The following is a 13,153-nucleotide window of genomic DNA, read 5'->3' on the forward strand; positions in this document are numbered from 1 at the left end:
GGTGGGTCTGCAACCTACGGCGCCATCATCTCCGGTGGGTCTGCGACCTACGCCACCATGCACTCCGGTGGGCCGGCAGACGCCACCATGCACTCTGGTGGGTCTGCAACCTACGGCGCCATCATTTCCGGTGGGTCTGCAACCTATGGCGCCACCATGCACTCCGGTAAGCCAGCAGATGCCACCATGCACTCCGGTGGGCCAGCAGATGCCACCATGCACTCCGGTGGGCCAGCAGATGCCACCATGCACTCCGGTGGGCCAGCAGATGCCACCACCCTCCTCTCCGGTGGGCCAGCAGCAGACGGCGCCACCACCCTCCTTTCCGGTGGGCCAGCAGCAGACGGCGCCACCATCCTCCTCTCCGGTGGGCCAGCAGCAGACGGCGCCACCATCCTCTCCGGTGGGCCAGCAGCAGGGGGCGCCACCATCCTCTTGTCGGCCACGGATGTGGTCGTTTCACGGACGACCGCCTCGCCAATTGCGGCGGAATTCAACTCGCCGTCGCCACCTGACTCTTCCCCGCTGGTTGCGGGGACACTTGGCCTGGTGGCCCACCTCCTTGTCCTCCCTCCACCCTCCCGTGACTTTGGACTTTTTTGGGGGGGGGGGGGTCTGTTTTCTAGAACGTCTGGTATCCGTTATGGGAAGAAGGGCTACTGTCAGGCTTGTCCCTGACAGTTTGCCCATGTTTTAGTTTTCCCTCTGCGTTTGTCTTTGTTTCCTGTCAGCGCTCTTATTTTGGTATTTCCTGATTATCTCCCTGAGTGCTTTTTTTCCCCTCAGCTGTGGCTGATTGGTGTCAATCAGCCAGCTGCTATTTAAACCTGCCTTCCACTCTAGTCAGTGCTGGATTATTGTCGCTAATACTTGTTGTCATTTCTACCTGTCTATCGTTACAGCTACTACCTGTAGTGTCTACCTCAGGGGTCGGCAACCCGCTACTCCGGAGCCGCATGCGGCTGTTTGATCACTCTGATGCGGCTCAGCTGCATACTTGCCGACCCCCCCGATTTTCCCGGGAGACTTCCGGATTTCAGTGCCTCTCGCAGAAAACTCCCGGGATTAATATTCTCCGATTTTCACCCTTACAATAATAATATGGGCATGCCATGATGGTACAGCATTTAGCATCCTCTACAATCTGCATTAACAGCGTGCCAGCCCAGCCTCTTGTTAAATGCGTCTTCTGCTTGAACACGTAAGTGACAGCAAGGCATACTTGGTCAACAGCCACACAGGTTACACTGACGGTGGCCATATAAAACAACTTTAACACTCTTACTAATAATGCGCCACACTTTGAACCAAAACCAAACAAGAATGACAAACACATTTCGGGAGAACATCTGTACCTTAACACAACATAAACACAACAGAACAAATACCCAAAATCCCATGCAGCCCTGACTCTTCTGGGCTACATTATACACCCCTGCTACCACCAACCCCCCCCCCTGTGCGTTGGTTGAGGTGGGGTTTGGTAGCGGGGGTGTATAATGTAGCCCGGAAAAGTTAGGGCTTCATGGGATTCTGGGTATTTGTTCTGTTGTGTTTATGTTGTGTTACGGTGCAGATGTTCTCCCGAAATGTGTTTGTCATTCTTGCTTGGTGTGGGTTCGCAGTGTGGCGCATTATTAGTAAGAGTGTTAAAGTTGTTATACAGCCACCGTCAGTGTAACCTGTGTGGTTGTTGACCAAGTATGCCTTGCTGTCACTTACGTGAGCAAGCAGAAGCCCCATACAACTTGTGGCTGGTCCGGCACGCTGGTTGTAGTGGGCGCTAAATGCTGTACCATCACAGCACTTTCAAGAGAACACTTGCCCTGAAATTAGTAGTCTGCCGGAAAAATCGGGAGGGTTGACAAGTATGACGCTGTCAAGCGCCATTCATATAAAACCCGTGGGCCGCACTAACATTCAATTTTCATATTAAGGTGTGGGCCGCGTGTCTGAGACCCTTGGTTTATACATAGTACAAAGCAAAAAAAAAAACTTTGTATGCAGTGTTATCCATCCATCCATCCATCTTCTTCTGCTTATCCGAGGTCGGGTCGCGGGGGCAGCAGCCTAATCAGGGAAGCCCAGACTTCCCTCTCCCCAGCCACTTCGTCCAGCTCTTCCCGGGGGATCCCGAGGCGTTCCCAGGCCAGCCGGGAGACATAGTCTTCCCAACGTGTCCTGGGTCTTCCCCGTGGCCTCCTACCGGTCGGACGTGCCCTAAACACCTCCCGAGGGAGGCGATCGGGTGGCATCCTGACCAGATGCCCGAACCACCTCATCTGGCTCCTCTCGATGTGGAGGAGCAGCGGCTTTACTTTGAGCTCCCCGCGGATGACAGAGCTTCTCACCCTATCTCTAAGGGAGAGCCCTGCCACCTGGCGGAGGAAACTCATTTCGGCCGCTTGTACCCGTGATCTTGTCCTTTTGGTCATAACCCAAAGCTCATGACCATAGGTGAGGATGGGAACGTAGATCGACCGGTAAATTGAGAGCTTTGCCTTCCGGCTCAGCTCCTTCTTCACCACAACGGATCGATACAGCGTCCGCATTACTGAAGATGCCGCACCGATCCGCCTGTCGATCTCACGATCCACTCTTCCCTCACTCGTGAACAAGACTCCGAGGTACTTGAACTCCTCCACTTGGGGCAGGGTCTCCTCCCCAACCCGGAGATGGCACTCCACCCTTTTCCGGGCAAGAACCATGGACTCGGACTTGGAGGGGCTGATTCTCATCCCAGTCGCTTCACACTCGGCTGCGAACCGATCCAGCGAGAGCTGAAGATCCTGGCCAGATGAAGCCATCAGGACCACATCATCTGCAAAAAGCAGAGACCTAATCGTGCAGCCACCAAACCAGATCCCCTCAACGCCTTGACTGCGCCTAGAAATTCTGTCCATAAAAGTTATGAACAGAATCGGTGACAAAGGGCAGCCTTGGCGGAGTCCAACCCTCACTGGAAACGTGTCCGACTTACTGCCGGCAATGCGGACCAAGCTCTGACACTGATCATACAGGGAGCGGACCGCCAAAATCAGACAGTCCGATACCTCATACTCTCTGAGCACTCCCCACAGGACTTCCCGAGGGACACGGTCGAATGCCTTCTCCAAGTCCACAAAGCACATATAGACTGGTTGGGCAAACTCCCATGCACCCTCAAGGACCCTGCCGAGAGTATAGACCTGGTCCACAGTTCCACGACCAGGACGAAAACCACACTGTTCCTCCTGAATCCGAGGTTCGACTATCCGGCGTAGCCTCCTCTCCAGTACACCCGAATAGACCTTACCGGGAAGGCTGAGGAGTGTGATCCCACGATAGTTAGAACACACCCTCCGGTTCCCCTTCTTAAAGAGAGGAACCACCACCCCGGTCTGCCAATCCAGAGGTACCGCCCCCGATGTCCACGCGATGCTGCAGAGTCTTGTCAACCAAGACAGCCCCACAGCATCCAGAGCCTTAAGGAACTCCGGGCGGCTCTCATCCACCCCCGGGGCCTTGCCACCGAGGAGCTTTTTAACTACCTCAGCAACCTCAGCCCCAGAAATAGAAGAGCCCACCACAGATTCCCCAGGCACTGCTTCCTCATAGGAAGACGTGTTGGTGGGATTGAGGAGGTCTTCGAAGTATTCCCTCCACCGATCCACAACATCCGCAGTCGAGGTCAGCAGAACACCATCCTCACCATACACGGTGTTGATAGTGCACTGCTTCCCCTTCCTGAGGCGGCGGATGGTGGTCCAGAATCGCTTCGAAGCCGTCCGGAAGTCGTTTTCCATGGCTTCCCCGAACTCCTCCCATGTCCGAGTTTTTGCCTCCGCAACCGCTGAAGCCGCACACCGCTTGACCTGTCGGTACCTGTCCGCTGCCTCAGGAGTCCTATGAGCCAAAAGAACCCGATAGGACTCCTCCTTCAGCTTGACGGCATCCCTCACCGCCGGTGTCCACCAACGGGTTCTAGGATTACCGCCACGACAGGCACCAACTACCTTGCGGCCACAGCTCCAATCAGCTGCCTCGACAATAGAGGCGCGGAACATGGTCCACTCGGACTCAATGTCCAGCGCCTCCCTCGTGACATGTTCAAAGTTCTTCCGGAGGTGGGAATTGAAACTCTCTCTGACAGGAGACTCTGCCAGACGTTCCCAGCAAACCCTCACAATGCGTTTGGGTCTGCCAGGTCTGTCCGGCATCCTCCCCCACCATCGCAGCCAACTCACCACCAGGTGGTGATCGGTTGAAAGCCCCGCCCCTCTCTTCACCCGAGTGTCCAAAACATGAGACCGCAAATCCGATGACACAACTACAAAGTCGATCATGGAACTGCGGCCTAGGGTGTCCTGGTGCCAAGTGCACATATGGACACCCTTATGTTTGAACATGGTGTTCATTATGGACAATCTGTGACGGGCACAAAAGTCCAATAACAAAACACCACTCGAGTTCAGATCCGGGCGGCCATTCTTCCCAATCACGCCTCTCCAGGTTTCACTGTCGCTGCCAACATGAGCATTGAAGACCCCCAGTAGAACAAGGGAATCACCCGGCGGAGCACTCTCAAGCACTCCCTCGAGCGAATCCAAAAAGGGTGGGTACTCTGAGCTGCCGTTTGGCGCATAAGCGCAAACCACAGTCAGGACCCGTCCCCCCACCCGAAGGCGGAGGGAAGCTACCCTCTCGTCCACCGGGTTGAACTCCAACGTGCATGCTCTGAGCCGGGGGGCAACAAGAATTGCCACCCCAGCCCGTCGCCTCTCATTGCCGGCAACGCCAGAGTGGAAGAGATTCCATCCCCTCTCGAGAGAACTGGTTCCAGAGCCCTTGCTGTGCGTCGAAGTGAGTCCGACTATATCTAGCCGTAACTTCTCGACCTCGCGCACTAGCTCAGGCTCCTTCCCCCCCAGCGAGGTGACGTTCCACGTCCCAAGAGCTAGCTTCTGTAGCCAAGGATCGGACCGCCAAGTGCCCCGCCTTCGGCTGCCGCCCAGCTCACACTGCACCCGACCTCTATGGCCCCTGCTATGGGTGGTGAGCCCAGTGGAGGGGGGACCCACGTTGCCTCTTCGGGCTGTGCCCGGCCGGGCCCCATGGGGACAGGCCCGGCCACCAGGCGCTCACCATCGTGCCCCGCCTCCGGGCCTGGCTCCGGAGGGGGGCCCCGGTGACCCGCGTCCGGGCGAGGGAAATCTGGGTCCTTTATTTTTATTCTTCATGGAGGTCTTCGAGCTGCTCTTTGTCTGATCCCTCACCTAGGACCAGTTTGTCTTGGGAGACCCTACCAGGTGGCATAAAGCCCCCGGACAACATAGCTCCTAGGATCATTGGGACACGCAAACTCCTCTACCACGGTAAGGTGGCAGCTCAGAGAGGAGCAGTGTTATTTCATTTTAAATTTCAAAAGATTTTTGTGGCTCCCATTGTTTTCTTTAATTTGTGAAACTGGTCAAAATGGCTCTTTGACTGGTAAAGGTTGCCGACCCCTGGTCTACCTGTCCTTGTCGCTGTCGTCATAGCGGTAAGCTGTTCCTTTTAGCTATTTACAGTTGGTTTCTCCTAGCTTCTTGTTTTCCTGTTAGCCAGATCCTGTTAGCTGTTTGCTACTTCCAGTTTTTCTGTTTTCTGGTTCCTGTTTCCATTTTACCTGTTCCTAGTTTGTTTTTGCTTTATTTTGAACATTAAATCATGTTTTCCTGCTCAATGCCTGCCGTCATCACTGCATCTTGGGGTTCATCACCTACAAACTTTGACAGAATGGGGTATATTATGGTTGGATTGGGTTGTTTTATATGTGATTATATTGTTTGTGTGTTTGTTTGAAAACTTGTGATTTCTTGTTTTAACAATAAGGGTATTGTTAATAGAATTTTGGTGGTTTGGAGTGTTTAAGCACAAACGATTCGAGGCAAATACATTTTTTTAACCTCTCCCCCCTCTGGCGTTGTCGGCAAAGGGGGTCTTCTTCTGCAAGTACGCCAGGTTAGCACAGTCTGGATACAGCTAAAGTAAAGGCATTTTTAACTAGCTGGCGGTACATTTGACTATAAAAAATTGTTACGTTTGTGAATGTGCGACACATCTGTCTATGTGGAAGCTGCAGCGGTGGAAAAGCCTCATTTTAGGTGACCGTTCAGTGACTCCGGTAAAGGAGATCGACTGAGCTGATATTTGTCACGACGTTCTGTTTAGTGTGCTGCAGTTTAGACAGGTGGAGATCGGGCTCCATACGGTAGAGCTTTGGTGAAACTTGGTGAAACTGTATGGAACTGACCAAACACGATGTCTGTAGGATTGTTGGGTGATTCCCAGTGATTCTACGGGGCTTTAGGCCGGTTATCCGTGTTGGTCAGGGTGGTAACGTAGGGATAACTGGGATGAACGGGTTAATCGCCGTTTATGAGTAAGGGACCTGCGTTCGTGTTATAAGACGGCCGTTCCACAAAAAGCACGCGTGCATAGTTGTTTATATTTGTCCGGACATGGGGTGGTTTGTGATTTGTAAATGTGTGTGTATATTGGTGAATGTTGAGAAGTGTGTGTGTGTGGAGTGATTCAGTTTTTGTTGGTACATTTATATATATATGCGTATTTTAATAACACTTGTGTATGTACCTGCGGGTCTGATCTGTTTTATTTCCCTCCTTTGAAAGGCAAGCATTACTCCCACACTCCCGCATCCCCCCTTCACGCTTTCTCTCTCACATCCCTGTTAATCTGTGAAAGTTGGGAAATTGACCAAAATGTGTGTGTTTATGAGAAGATAGACAAAGTTTATGTTCAGAAATCATATGAGTGAATGATCTATTCATCTATTTATCTTCTTCCGCTTGTCGGAGGTCGGGTCGTTGGGGCAGCAGCCTGGGCGGGGAGGCCCAGACTTCCCTCTCCCGAGCCATTTTGTCCAGCTCAGAGTGAATGATAAATGTTGTTTATTATTATAAGGTTCTGATATAATACAGCTGTGCTTCTGGGTGAGAAAAATAGTTGACTGTTGAGGTTGTTTTTTTTAACTGTGCTGGTGATTCCGCCCGGTTAACTGTGTGGGTGTGATTGTGACTGTGCGATATTATAGCTTTGTAAGAAGGGTCTGAGATTTTGATTACGGAAAAAGGCTCTCGCTCTTTGTTGATTTTTTTTTGTGTGTGCGTGTGATGCAGTAAGAAGAAGAGGAGGCTCTGTTAGGAGACATTTGAGATACAAACCCCGTTTCCATGTGAGTTGGGAAATTGTGTTAGATGTAAATATAAACGGAATACAATGATTTGCAAATAATTTTCAACCCATATTCAGTTGAATATGCTACAAAGACAACATATTTGATGTTTAAACTGACAAACATTTTTTTTTTTTGCAAATAATCATTAACTTTAGAATTTGATGCCAGCAACACGTGACAAAGAAGTTGGGAAAGGTGCCAATAAATACTGATAAAGTTGAGGAATGCTCATCAAACACTTATTTGGAACATCCCACAGGTGTGCAGGCAAATTGGGAACAGGTGGGTGCCATGATTGGGTATAAAAGTAGATTCCATGAAATGCTCAGTCATTCACAAACAAGGATGGGGCGAGGGTCACCACTTTGTCAACAAATGCGTGAGCAAATTGTTGAACAGTTTAAGAAAAACCTTTCTCAACCAGCTATTGCAAGGAATTTAGGGATTTCACCATCTACGGTCCGTAATATCATCAAAGGGTTCAGAGAATCTGGAGAGTTTGAACATCAAATATGTTGTCTTTGTAGCATATTCAACTGAATATGGGTTGAAAAGGATTTGCAAATCATTGTATTCCGTTTATATTTACATCTAACACAATTTCCCAACTCATTTGGAAACGGGGTTTGTAAGAGATGTGTCTTGGTAACGAGGGCGTGTGACGTGCTGCATGTTAGACGTGGGCCGGAGAGATGTGTCACTGTTAGGTTAGCATTGAGCTAGGTTAGCATTGAGCTAGTTTAGCATTGAGATAAGTTAACAAAAATTAGCTTACTGAGGCCTAGTAAGGCTAGTTTAGCATTTAGCTTGGCATTACTAAGTGTGTTTGAACAGCTGTTCTCAACCTGAAAAGTGTACTGGTAGTTCCATCCCCATCCATTTTCTACCGCTTATTCCCTTCGGGGTCGCGGGGGGCGCTGGAGCCTATCTCAGCTACAATCGGGCGGAAGGCGGGGTACACCCTGGACAAGTCGCCACCTCATCACAGGGCCAACACAGATAGACAGACAACATTCACACACTAGGGCCCATTTAGTGTTGCCAATCAACCTATCCCCAGGTGCATGTCTTTGGAGGTGGGAGGAAGCCGGAGTACCCGGAGGGAACCCACGCAGTCACGGGGAGAACATGCAAACTCCACACAGAACGATCCCGAGCCCGGGATTGAACCCAGGATTTGCTAATTCCAGTAAAATAAAAGATATATGAATAAATACACATTTAAATATCAATAAATAAATTGGGATTATGGGACATTGAAGTATAGTTTGATTCATCATTTATTTGTATGTGTTTAGTATGCTATTTTGTACAGCCTTGATGCTCTGCTGATCTATCCAGTTCCTGTGTGGGAGTTAAGACAAACACACACACGCACACACATCATAGATTAGAACACATTGTAGCTTTGAATTAATATTTATATAGCAAATACATTAAATACAGTTAACAAATAAATTAATAATATTGAATTTAAATATGATAAAGATAAATTGATTATTTAAATATATTGACATTTTAATTATTTTAAGAATAATCACGATAGAATAAAATTTAAATGTATATTCTAAAACATTTTTAACTTTTATCTGTGCAACTGGTATTAATCATATATTGTCAACGTTTATAGTCACTTCTGTGTGAATAATGGAGTCTGAGTCGCAGGTGAGGAAGAAGTACAGACAAAAGTCGCCACACTCAGCGCTCCAGTCATAACAAAACGTAGATCAGCGTTAAACAAATTCTAATCAGAGGACATACTAAGTTATGAGAACTTAAGTAAACAGACAGCAAGCAAACCCACAAATAATAATTGAAATAAATAACAAAAGAAAGCACATTTCTATGTGACAAATGAAGGTGCATGTAGAATTACATGTAGAGGATAAAATTAAATGGAAATAAATGTCTGCAAGATAAGCAGTCTGTCCAGTGTTTACAAAGACGAGGCGTCATGAACTGTGCCCGGATTAGCAATAAATAGATAGATAGATAGATAGCACGTTATTGATCCCTTCAGGAGAGTTCCCTCAGGAAAATCAAAATTCCAGCAGCAGTGTACAATATTGAGATCGAATTTGAAAAGTAAAAAGTAAATAATGGGGGTATAAATGGAAACAAAATAGAAAAATATTACAATAGAATAAAAATAAAAAGCAACAATGAGAATAAAAATATAACAGTAAAATAAGAATATAACAAGAGGAACTAGGCAGTAGTGACCATGTTATGAAAAAGTATTGCACTGTTATTGTTTTGCATCCCCTGTCATCCTAGTAACTCCCCCCCCCCCCCCCCCCCCAGAGAGGAGTTGTACAGTCTAATGGCGCGTGGGACAAAGGAGTTTTTATAGTCTAAATCATATCTAAAGTTTAAAATTCAGGTTATGAAGGAGGAATAACTGTTAAGAAATAAATAAAGACGCATGAAATTATATGGTTTTGGATTGTTGTTGACCCTGTTGTTGTTGTAATTTATAAGACTGATTTATTTTGGATTGATGTGCTTTTATATATATATATATATATATATATATATATATATATATATATATATATATAGAGAGAGAGAGAGAGAGAGAGAGAGAGAGAGAGAGAGAGAGAGACAGAGAGAGAGAGAGAGAGAGAGGATTGAAGGTGAAGAGGATGGATTGGGAAAATATAGAAAATGGATGTTTATAACCTTACGTGAATGGTTTCTAGGAGAGGAGAATAGAAAATAGAAACATTGTGTGAAGTGTAAGGAAGAGATGGATACAGGATATTGTTTGTAAAGGAAAAAGCAAGTTGAAGAAAAGATGACAAAGTGACAAATGAAGGTATTCGTAAATGGTATTCGTGTGTCAGCGTATGCTGTAAACGCAAAATAATATCAGAGAAATTGACATACATGTGAGTGAATTGCTGTCATTGTGAAGAGAAGGAACATTTTCTTGGGAAAATAACGTGTCCGGGAACGCTCATTCACCTCTGAAACACGTCCGAAACTAAACAATGTCAAGACAGCTACTTTAAACGGCGGCTAAACTACTAAGTTAAAGCTAGCGAGAGCAATCCATACACCCACAACACATCTCATTTTCTTGTGTTGTTAACGACATCATGGATGTAACATTAATGCACAAACAGGAGGACAATTTAATTTGACACTAAAGCACACTCTCTACTGGGGTTGTCCCGATACCAATATTTTGGTACCGATGCTGGTACCAAAATGTATTTTGATACTTTTCTAAATAAAGTGGACCACAAAAAATGGCATTATTGTCTTTATTTTAACAAAAAATCTTATGGTACATTAAACATATGTTTCTTATTGCAATTGTCCTTAAATAAAATAGTGAACATACAAGACAGCTTTTCTTTTAGTATTAAGTCAGCAAACAAAGGCTCCTAATTCATCTGCTGATGTATGCAGTAACATATTGTGTCATTTATCATTCTATTATTTTGTCAACATTACATTACAAGTGGTAGAAAATGAATTATTAATCTACTTGTTCATTTACTGTTTATATCTGTTTACATTCTCTTTTAACATGTTCTATCTACACTTCTGTTAAAATGTAATAATCACTTACTCTTCTGTTGTTTGGATGCTTTACATTAGTTTTACCACAAATTTGGTTTTCGATCCGATACCAAGTAGTTACAGGATCATACATTGGTCATAATTGAAGTTCTCATGTGTCCAGGGACATATTTCCTGAGTTTATAAACTTAATATAAAAATTAAAAAGATTTTGTGATGCTAAAAAATATATATGTAATCATATGGACTAGATACGCTCTTGTACTTGGTATCATTACAGTGGATGTAGAGTGTAGATCCACCCATGGAATTTGTTTACATTGTGACGCCGGTGAACTAGTGAAGCATGTATCAAGTATCATCCCTGCAGGACAATACTTGTAAGAAACTCACTTTATTTGTCGCCATGGAGGCGAGGATTAGTGATTTAGAAGTAGCTAAAACACTGCCAACTGCAGCTGGACGTTAGCCGCTAGCTAGCTAGCCATATCTTAAAGTACCTCTTCCTGAGGGCATTTCAGTGTTATAACTTCACCTTTATCTTTAGTTTTTAAGCCAAAATGCATCCGTTTTCCCTTTTCTGTCTACACACAATGTATGTACTCCGTGATTGTGCGCTGCCGAACATGCTCCTCTGCTCATAAAACCAAAAATGTCACGACCTGACAACAAAGATCCGTCATGCCCGTTAAAAAAAAAGGGGGTGGGGGGGGGGGGTTATTTTTAGAGGCGCCATAGGTATATATGATTCATTAGTATCGCAGTACTATACTAGTACTGGTATACTGTACAACCCTACTCTCTACGGTAGTAAAATAGTTGTAAAAGGTAAAAAACAGAAATAAAACCAGTTAAAATGGAAAAACTGAATTGTATTGTTTTTTTATATTGCTATTGTTATCTAAAAGTATTTTTATTACTATTTTTATTATTTTACTTGTTGTGGTTTATTCGTTACTAATGTAAATAATTTTTGTAAATGATATTTAAAGTTGCGTTTTGGTGTCACAAAAAATTATGTTTTAAAATTAATGAATAATCGTGTAATCAATCGTGATTACAATGTCTATCAAAAATAATTGTGATTTTTATTTTTGCCATAATCATGCAGCTTTAATTGCAACTGGACTGATTGGTTTGTCTTAGAAGATGTTTCACCTCTCATCCAAGTAGGCTTCATTAGTTAATGATCAACACACTGCCATTCTTAAAGGCGCACACACATACGCTACTCTCATAACTAGTGTGGTTGCACCGTCTGTCTGTCTCGCTGTACATTCTCTGCATGGAGTGAGAAGAGAAACTGTGATATCTTGATATATCAGCTGAATAACAGGAAGTTGTCTTTTAGTTTTGTTGGTTTTAATGCAGACAGTGCGGCAACATCCTGACACTTCCAATGTGTGGGTTTAATTAGATGCTTCCCAAAGTGCTCTGTGTAGTGTTCAATAGCTAGTCTCAAATCTGCAACTAGCTTCAAATCTACCTCCAATTATTTTATTACCTTATTAATCAAATATATCTTATTGTCGCGTTCATCCTCACTGACTACCAGACACTCTCTCCACAAATAAATAGCACCGTTGGTCATTTTTAAATTGTTTTACTGTATTTATGGGCAGTTCATAAAAAGTATAAAAAATGATCGATATCGATCAATATAAAAAACGTATATATCATGATATAGTTTCAGCAATACATGCAAAATAACCTATTTGCCACATACAACACTGTCCTTTCAAGCATTCCTAAAATACTCTCCAACAAATAACAGGACTTAATAAAAACATTCTGGCCACAGATGCTCCTTGGTGCCATTTCTTTACAACTAAATGGAATGCTAACGTCGGTGATTCAGACTATTTTGAGCTGGTAGTGGTCAATCCACAGCGATAGCTCTGCCACACAATACCTCAATGCTAACGAGGGGAAAATAACATTTCAACTACTGTCCTGGGCATTGACAATAGGATTGCTCCTTTGCATCTCAACAGTTGTTTTTCTCACTATGATAGTGCAGGACCATCCTTGCCCAGGCACACCCTCCTGGTGTTGGAGTATAAATATTTGGGATGTTGGCACCAGCCGCTAAACTAGATCTGACCAATCTAAGTCTAACACTATGTTTATACTGCAGGCCAAAGTGGCCCAAATCTGATTTATTTTAAATCAGGTTTTTTCCAGGTGACTGTTTACACTACAAATAAATGTGATTTTTGTCGGACTGCATAATAGATATGGTATAAAATAACTCATTGCAGTAAAAAGTAGACGGAAGTACATGACCCAAAAAGTCATATTTTGTGAAAATGATCAGGTATTTATTTTAAGAATTGTCAGGGTTTATACACAATGCAATTAACTGTAAAAAATTACGTTTTTTTTCATTTCTGATTTAATTAA

At 44.9% G+C, this 13,153-nt stretch overlaps 1 protein-coding gene and 1 long non-coding RNA gene across 4 annotated transcripts in view; one reads left to right on the top strand and one right to left on the bottom strand.

Moving 5' to 3' along the window:
• Nucleotides 1–13,153, top strand: part of bach2b (BTB and CNC homology 1, basic leucine zipper transcription factor 2b) — a 148,633-nt gene that overhangs the window by 110,936 nt on the left and 24,544 nt on the right. The window lies entirely within an intron of this gene.
• LOC133576547 (uncharacterized) overlaps nucleotides 1–13,153 on the bottom strand; it is a 61,563-nt gene that overhangs the window by 14,783 nt on the left and 33,627 nt on the right. The window contains exon 4 of one of the 2 annotated variants that reach the window (XR_009811657.2): nucleotides 8,312–8,563. The exons of the other annotated variant lie outside the window; for it this stretch is intronic. This is a non-coding gene — a long non-coding RNA (uncharacterized lncRNA). Of the gene's footprint in view, nucleotides 1–8,311; nucleotides 8,564–13,153 lie in introns of those variants that run through there. 2 annotated transcript variants of the gene reach the window in all.

This window comes from Nerophis lumbriciformis, linkage group LG34, assembly GCF_033978685.3.
Source record: "Nerophis lumbriciformis linkage group LG34, RoL_Nlum_v2.1, whole genome shotgun sequence".
NCBI classification, from domain to species: Eukaryota; Metazoa; Chordata; class Actinopteri; order Syngnathiformes; family Syngnathidae; genus Nerophis; species Nerophis lumbriciformis.